Raw genomic sequence first — 9260 nt, 5'->3', positions numbered from 1 at the left:
CTCAGGCATACCGTGGCTGACATGGCATCAACTATAATGTTGACATCACAAACATGTTTTCTGGTGGGGGTAGGAACTCAAATGTCACTCTTTACGAAAGGTATAAACACAAGAAGACAGATTTGAGTCCATTGGACCCCAGTGTGGCAGTTTAGGGTTAGAAGCTTGTCTGAAATAGAAACATCATTACCAACAAGATTCGAGGTAGCAATACAAAATAGAAGATAATAAACCACATACTAGACATGTTAATATATTTATGTTTATTTCTTGTAAATTATATTGATTGGTTCAAGTGAATATGTTAAGTTGCGCTCGTAACTAGTCTAGTAACTCATCTTATAACTCTGTGTTAAGTTTCATAAAACACGTGATTCATTACATAATAGTAATCAATATGTGACCGTCATTAATCCTCTTTCCGATATACTTCAAGATTTACCAAACGAAATGTATGTTTTTCAATTGTCTCAACATATTTTCCAGAACAAGCATATTTCTGTTAGTTTAGTACTCATATCTGAAAACATTTTTGTATAAAACTTGTATGGTTATGTGAATACAAGTGCACTTGTAAAATATTTTCATTCTAAATTGAGCCAATACCAACAGATGAAAGTTATTTTGTTTGTTCATAAACAGTACGCTGTATGTATGCATAAACATATACAGTCAGTGCAAGAAGTATTTATACAGCAACCAAGTTAAAATAAATGTTTCCTGCACGAATACTTATTACACAGACTGTATATGTATATATATTTTTAAGTACAGGCAGGATAACTTAATTTGAACCATTTCGAACATTTTTTTTAAATGGAAATGTTTCTCATAAATATATTGAATATAGTTTGTCTGAATGACAGAGATGGGCAAAATCCTAGGCTTCGAATAAATCTGAAGTTTGTCGATACGTTTGTCTCGTTTTCTTTTTTGGAAAATGTTTAAAAGAGGAAACGAGACAACAATTTTGGAAAACTTTGGATTTATTCGAAGCCTAGGGTTTTGCCCATCTCTGCACAGGATAATAAAAATGAAACTGTTTTTGCTTTCTTTGGTAACAATATTAAAAATTCAGAAAAAGTTATATGTGATCTAATTTACGCAACTGTCCCAATATTGTTTGATGTATTCAAATTTGGTCAAAACAAGCATAATTTATTACAAATGAATATTTCAAGTGTAATCAAAATAAGCTTGTCTCATTTCAAATAAATACTTTAGATGCAGTTAAAACAAGTGTCTTTTGATTCAAGTAAGATATCAAAGGCACTGCTTAAATTGGCTTCAAGAATCGTTGGAAGATTTGATATTAAGAATTGATAGATGTCCTGGGGCTTAAATAGCTAGAATTACCACTGTTTATCTATGTATATTTATGCTCTATAAAAAATCGACACAGTGTACTAGGCGAAGATCATTCCACTAACGTATAATTGTCTTCTTGAAAGTTTATTAGACGAAATTGCAAAATTGTACAAACTCAAAAAGAAATTCTTGTTTAAGTTTTTTATTCTGAAGTTTCACTCGACTGAAATTTTAGAATGCTGAAGAATTTTTTCCGTAAAAATTGAAAACCATCGACATAATAATTTACGATGACATAATTTCTCGTTTTCGGAGCACGTGGCAACGAGTTCTATTATCTTTAAATATTTTTGTTTAGGGTTTCGATTGTATCTGGATAATGCTACAATTATTTTTTGAAAGCGAAGAACAAACTTTGGATAAAGAATAGAATTTTAAAACGATTATGACGCTTGAAAACTCGAAAAATTTGCACCGGTATAAGAATAAAATAAAGAACGGTAAACAATAATATTTTTCAGACTACCTACGTGTAACAGTCAGAAGTTATTCCTTTTTGCTATTCAATATGTTTACAATAAATTTTGAAGAACATTTTAACTGCGCTCAAAGTGATGTTTATTAAACTGTTCACTGGCAATAAAAATACATTGTTTAACGAGTTAGTTAGAAAATAAAATAGCTCATTAGAATATTTCGGAAACTCATAAAAGAACTCTGAAGAAAAAGATACTATAATTCTATGGATGTTACACAAAAAATGACTGTATGAGTTTTACTAATTAAGTTTTTTTTTAAAGCAAGGCAACGTAATTGGTTGTTGAGGGCAAACGCAATAATAACTAGTAAAGTTTGTTACGTTCTGCCCTCTCTGCTGACTTTTTCAAAATACAGTGTGTATAGAATGTATTCGAACACCGATCAATTTCCCAAAAAACTGTTGTGTGAAATTGTGGTTTCTTAACTTCTTTTTTGTAATCAATAATATTTTACATATTCTCGGAAGTCTCTAAGATAGATATAGTCCAAACAACATTTACATTAATATAATTTGCGTAATTAACAAAAACATGCGAAAAGTGGGTAAAAGTATAGAAGCAATAAGTATTTGTACGATTCTTATGTCGAACCATTTACAGTAGAGTTTGTAACGTAAACACATTTGTTTATTGCTCTGTACGAATTAGAAAACATCGAATTTCCAGTAAAGTACTTTTAAACAGTTGTGCGAATACTTATTGCTTCAACATTTCTATCGATTAATTGTTTTTTTCTTGTTAATTTCGCAACTTACATAAATAGCCATTTTTTTTTTGTAATCTATCTATTTTAGACATTTCCGAGAATATGTAGAATGTTAGCATAGTTTATAAAAAATAAGTTAATAAATTACAATTTTTCATAGTTTTTTTGGAAATTGATCAATGTACGAATACTTTCTACACCCACTGTACATTATAATATACAGATTCTACAAAACAGTCAAAACGACATAAAAACTGTTCTTCTTATTACATTTTCTAATTATATATTGCGTCCATTTTTGTCCTCGAAAACTAATTAAATGTCTTAATTTGGAAACGTATTGGATGAAGTGAAGATAGAACAAAGAATGTTGCGTTTTCATCGGTTTCCAGAAAAAGGGTTCTCCCCCCAAAAAACGATTTTTCAGGTTCATTGGTTACACAATTTTTCTTCTATTGTAATAATAATTACGTCTTTAATGTACAACTTGCGAGGAAAAATACAGTTTAATTGACAATGCGCATAAATGCGTAAAAGAGCTAGATGCAGCTGGTGTTATTTTTAAACCTAACCTCGTATAACGTGTGTATAGTTAATTTTTAGTCGAACGACCGATCGTTGGAGTCTATTTCGACGCGGTAACTATTCATCGTTGCTACAAAGTTCACTTCGCGTTCCAGATACGAAAGTCCTTGCGAAAATACCTATACAGTGACGAAAAGGTTTGCTCCGGAATGTGCGGTTATTAGCGAAAATATGTGTTCGAAATTCCGCGCCCTCCTTTGCGATCAGGGTTACCAACCGTTCTACCTATTCATTTTCAAATGGTTAGATAATGTACCCTTCCTTTTTCCTTACAGCAATCAAATGTACTTTCTTGAAATAACTAAATGAAATCATCAGATAATGTAAGCCATCTTGATAATATAATAGCGCTATATAAAATTATTATTTTATATTTATTTATTGCTATAGAGAGTATCTTTGTATTTTTCTATTAAATTGTAATTTTGTATTGAGTATAAGTACTGTAACGCTAATGTAGTTGGCAATACTGATGTACATTTCTTGCGAAATCAATTTCAGATTTCTTTTCTACTATCTCCAAGAAAAAAAATAGTCATTATATCGATAAACTTTACAATTGGTTGAGATACGCGTTTTTCGGTTACGCATCCAGGGTAAATAAGCAAGTCAATACTTTTTCGACCGTTAGAAAAAACAGCTTGCCACGTTTGTAGGATACGTTGTTTCTGCTTGAACTTCCTTTCTTGAGAGAACTGAATTTATTTTTAAATTTATTATAACTTTCATCTATTCTATTTTATTTTCATTAATTTTCGCTGTTTATCTTTAAGAATTGTTTTCATCTTTACAAAGCTATCATCAGTGGATTAGTAAGGTTTCTCTGATAAATCGAGTTTAAATACGACATTATTCAAACTACTGTTAATCAAATAAAAAAGAAATTTCGATTACGTATAATTAAGAATACTTTGAATGGTGACATGTTTAGATTCATTTTCACTGGAAGAACCTCACAAATCTATTAATACTAATCTCGTTAATATATCATGCAAAAGATAAAAATTTTAATTTTTATCATTGGATTGAGATAAAAAATGTCCCTACCCTTCACCCATTATAACAACACCATCCAATTCAACGAGCGTTATATCAAGGGATTACTGTACGTAGGTTACTAATAAGTAGATAGAGATGTCGAAATCACTGATAGGATAAAGAAACGCAAAATGAAAACGAAGAATATACTTTATGAATCGCATTTCTGTAGCAGCAGGATGATACTCGAGGCGTAAACATTATCGAAACATTTACGTACATACAAATGAACAATTTAATCGGCTTAAATATCCTAAACCAGACCTGGAAATAAGTATACGACTGTAATAACTTCCGAATCGAATTGTACGGTATCATCCACGTTATCGTGAAACGAATCGACGAAGGAAAAGCAATCAGTGTCGGTGTATTAAAAACTCGAAACCTGTCCCTGATTCCCCTAATGCTACATTACATTCTTGAAACAACGTGGCATGGATTGCGTCGATTACGGAAGTGTCGTTTGATAAAACCTCCAAGCATGCTGTGCTTAAGCGGTTTTGCTATGCGATTCCGTGTGACTATTCATCGTATTAGCTTATAAAGTGGATATACGTATCTATGTATTAATGCGCGGTGTTCAAGGGGAGAGTGCAAAGGAAGCCGTTCTAGTAATCTGCATTTACGATTGCAAATGATAGAAGTTAGAAATATACACGTCATCGCGACAACTTAGGTAATTACGTGTGGTGGGCTTGGATTTTTTAAATTGATTAAATATTAGGAGAGAAAATTGTAAATATTAGGTGGAGAAACTAGTTTTGTGCCTTTATAAAATAAACTTACCATTTATTTATAAAAAAAAAATCATAGTAGTTTGAAAACTGAATCTTGAAATAATCTCTGTTTCATTACACTAGTTTACAAAATACATAAGAAAAAAATTGTGGCATTGAATGTACATTTTGACTGTAAACTAGTGTTATTATTGGAGTTTTTTTATTTATTTATTTGTTTATTTAAGCTCAAATTGTACTCTCATAAGAGAATTAAAAAGTTATACATGAGGCTTACAACTAGTTATACAAGAGATTATATAAATTTATGGGCTTAATGTCTTTCTGTGAAACGTTACGGTAGAGTATAAGTATTTTTACAATAAATGGCATTCTATACTTTTAAGTTATTTTTTTTTTTTTAAAGCTGTGGATTATGAGACACGCTTCGATGTTCGGTTTATGGAGCAATGATTTGACATTAAGTGGTGGAAATAGACCGAGTTTGCTTAACTTTTCCATTAGATCAGTTCTTTGAATATTTAGCGAAGGACACTGTCAAAGCATATGGTTCAAGTCTTGTCTTTCACAGCCGCAGTTGCATTTAGCATCTTCTACAATATGAACATGCGCCAGGGATGCATTAAGGTTATAATGTTCTGATCTGCAACGATTAATCATAACTATTACTTCGCGTGGAAGATTTTTGTTTGAAAACCAGGGCTTAACGCTATCTCCAAAATAATATCGAAAGAATTCTTTTCTTTTTGTTGCTGAATGAATTCCTTTGTATTTGTGTTGCATTTTCTTTTAAAGAATTCTCGAAAGTCGGTAAAAGGGATGTGGATTCGATTTTCATTTTGTTCTTTGGTAGCCAATTTTGCTAAATGGTCAGCTTCGTCATTGCCCTTAATGCCTTTGTGTGAGGGGATCCATATGAACTCTATAGAGCTGTCGTTAGAGGTTTTTTGTTTAAATTTACAGTATTTTTTTTTTAATTTCCACAATGTAAGGGTTTATTGTTACATCCATCTTTAAACTTTGTAGACAGAGAAGGGCGCTGAGTGAGTAGGTAAGAATTTTAAAATTATGATTGACATTAAGGAGAGCAATGTCGAGAGCATCGTTCAAGGTAATACATTCAGCAGTACGGATAGAAGCTTCAAATGGTATACTTTTTTTTCATCGAAATACTGAGGTCTTTGCATATGCAGGCGGATCCTACGGAGTTCGAATTCTGTATTTTGCTGTCATCAGTATAGACCACCCACGAGTTGTAGTCAAATAACCAGTTTTGTAGACTAACATTAGGGTGTTTATCATGTTTCAGTTTGTTTCCAAGTTCGATATTAATCTGAACTGTGCTCGTCATACTGTTGTAATTCGAACGGTAAATATTGTAGTGATTACTAAACCATAGATTCTGCTTAATTTCAAGGATGTCATCAATACGTTGTTTTAAGAAGCATCTTCTCTTACGTTTAATCGTTATAGTACTTAAATAAAATTTGGTAATTGTTTCATTAACTTGCAGGCCGGTGTTTGAAAAGACTTTCGATAGATAGTTATAACATAAAAATTTTGTTCGTTCATAAATAAGCAGGAGCTTTGATTCCGCTAACACAATGTTGGTGGGTGTACTTATTCGATACCCCAAAGCAGATCTAATCGCAGAATATTGTTTTTTTTTTTCTAATTTATCTCTCAACTTTTTACGAGATGGATAGTAAATAAAGCATCACTAATCGATATGCGAACGAACAAAACTCTTGTACATGGTTAAGAGCGTTGTTGGGTCAAAACCATCTTACTACACAGAGAAATTTTACGATATTGAGAGCTTTAACACATTTTCGTTGAACATAATTCAGATGAGATTGAAAGGTCATTCTGTAATCAAAAATTACACCTAAGAACCGGATACAGTCGGAGGATTTAACTACATATTCACCCGTTTTAATTTCAGTTTGACAAGGAATGATATTTTTTTTGTTAAAATGAAGTAGAGCAGTTTTCTGTGGGCATAATTCTAGTCCCAAGGAAAGAAAGTTGCCTTTGATGACAGATATAGATCTTTCAATAAGACGCTTACATTTGTTTAAAGGGGAGGCTTTCGAAAAGATTGTAAAATCATTCGCAAATTGTGAAACAGAGACATCTCTGGGCAAGTTAGTAGTGATGTCTGAAACGTATAGTATATACAAAAGCGGGCTGAGGAGACCTCCCTGAGGGATGCCCTTGTAAACATATCTTACTGTATTGTTCGTTAGTTCTGTGAAAATTTCCCGCTGAAATGTAAGAAATTTCACAAATTTTATAAGGTCGTATGAACAACCGCTGAAGGCTAATTTATTTAATAGAATGTCAGTATTGACGTTATCAAATGCGCTTTGGATATCTAAAAATACTGCTAACGTATCCTCCCTATTAAGAGAACCTTCTTTCACTGACAAAGTTAATCTAGTAAGGTTGTTCGAACACGACTGGCCTTTACGAAATCCTGTTTGACTTTTTGGGAGTAGATTATTGTGTTCTAACCACCGCTGTAGTTTATTTTTAATAAGTGTTTCAAATAGTTTGCAGAAACAAGATGAAAAGGCTATTGGACGGATGCTCTTTTTGTCGGATTTTTCAATAAAGTGGATGAACGATTTTTTCCATTCCAACGGATAATCATTTGTAGAGTAAATTTGAGTATAAATGTCTAGGAGAATGAGTTTATATTTTATAGGCAATTTTTTCATTATTTCGTACCTAATTGATTCCGTCTAATCCTGGAGTTTAATTCCTATGTTTAATTTCGTTAAATCAAAGTATGCATCTAAAAAGTGTTAGAGAAATAATTTCAGAGATTGGTATTGCTTCTCTTAACCAAAGGTGGCAACACTGAGAAACAACAGAGTGCGTGCGAGTGCGAATGTCCGAAAAAGACCCTGTTAGAATGTCGGAATGAACGAACGTGTTAAGCGTAAAACAGTAAAGTGTGGTTCGAGAACTGTATGTTATAATCTAAGGACATCGTCCATAATAATCGCAGATAATGAGTGTTCATTTAGTGTGTTAAATTAACCACAAACTGAATATATTTTTCTTTATATTATTTCAGAAACACAAATAACTGCGCACGTTTTATTTCCTTTTCCTCACTGAACCTCATCAAAAAGTCATTAGGATTACAATCGGGAAGGTAAGAGGGGTCAGTAGGAACCCATGGGGGGCTTATTTTATTAAATGCAGTTATGATTTGGTTCTCAAATTGTAGATTTTCTGTTACGTTTGTTGCATTCGTTTTAATCCATTTGTGTTTAGGATTTTAATTTTCTTCCAGGTAAATTTCATGTCGGTATAGAAGTTAATGCTCTTGACGAAACTTCAAAAGCTATCTTTTTTGTTTTGTTTGAATAGTCGTTTGGTTTGTGCGGCTTTTTTTTATAATTGATTGAGTCAGTAAGGTTGTTTGTATGTTCCCATTTTTTATGCTAAGGTTTTCTTAATCTTTTAAACTTATCACATTCTGAGTCCCACCACGAAACTGGGTTCCTGTGTACAAGATAGTTAAAAGCTCTTTTTTTAGGAGTATTTTTCTTAATGCAATTTGTTACTATATTCACTAAATTTTTATATTTATCACTTGCTGAAAGAGCGGATCAAAGAATTCGATATATGAATTTTCTAAATCTGTTAATACTTTTTCCCAGTCGGTTCGGGTGGAATTAATTTTAAACGATTTTTTATGATACAGGTTCTTTTCGACATCTATGTTTATACAGATTGGATAATGATCGGAACCCAAAGTTTCGCCGTGTGTTTCTACCCTGATTTTATCAGCAATATACATGGAAGATAGAATGAGATCGATATTTGACTTTTTATTCCGATAGAAATCTATATGGGTGAATGAATTTAAGTTATGGAGAAAAAGAGAATTGTTGATGATAGCTTGTAAGAATTTTTCACCGTTGAGGTCCGTATCAGAACAGTTCCACGTCGTATGGTATGCGTTAAAGTCCCCCATTATAATGCAATCGTCGTATATACCGAAATTGTCGGTAATTTGATTCCACTGATCTTGAGAAAGAACTGAACCTGGAGCTCTATAGCAAGCTATTATTTCTAAAGAGAAGGATTAGTATTAGTGATTTTAATTCTACCGACTTCGACAGGGCAATCAGGAGGAGTGGGCAGATTTACTTCGAAAAAGGCGACATTCTTACGTATTATTATAATTATACCTCCCCCAGCTGAGTGTATCCTATCTTTTCTGAAAATATTAAATCCGGATAATTGAATGTCTCTTTCAGGCGATAACCACGATTCTACACACACACACACACACACACACACACACACACACACACACACACACAC

This window comes from Hylaeus anthracinus, unplaced genomic scaffold (genome assembly GCF_026225885.1).
Source record: "Hylaeus anthracinus isolate JK02 unplaced genomic scaffold, UHH_iyHylAnth1.0_haploid 12001, whole genome shotgun sequence".
NCBI classification, from domain to species: domain Eukaryota; kingdom Metazoa; phylum Arthropoda; class Insecta; order Hymenoptera; family Colletidae; genus Hylaeus; species Hylaeus anthracinus.
This window is presented reverse-complemented; position numbering follows the sequence as displayed.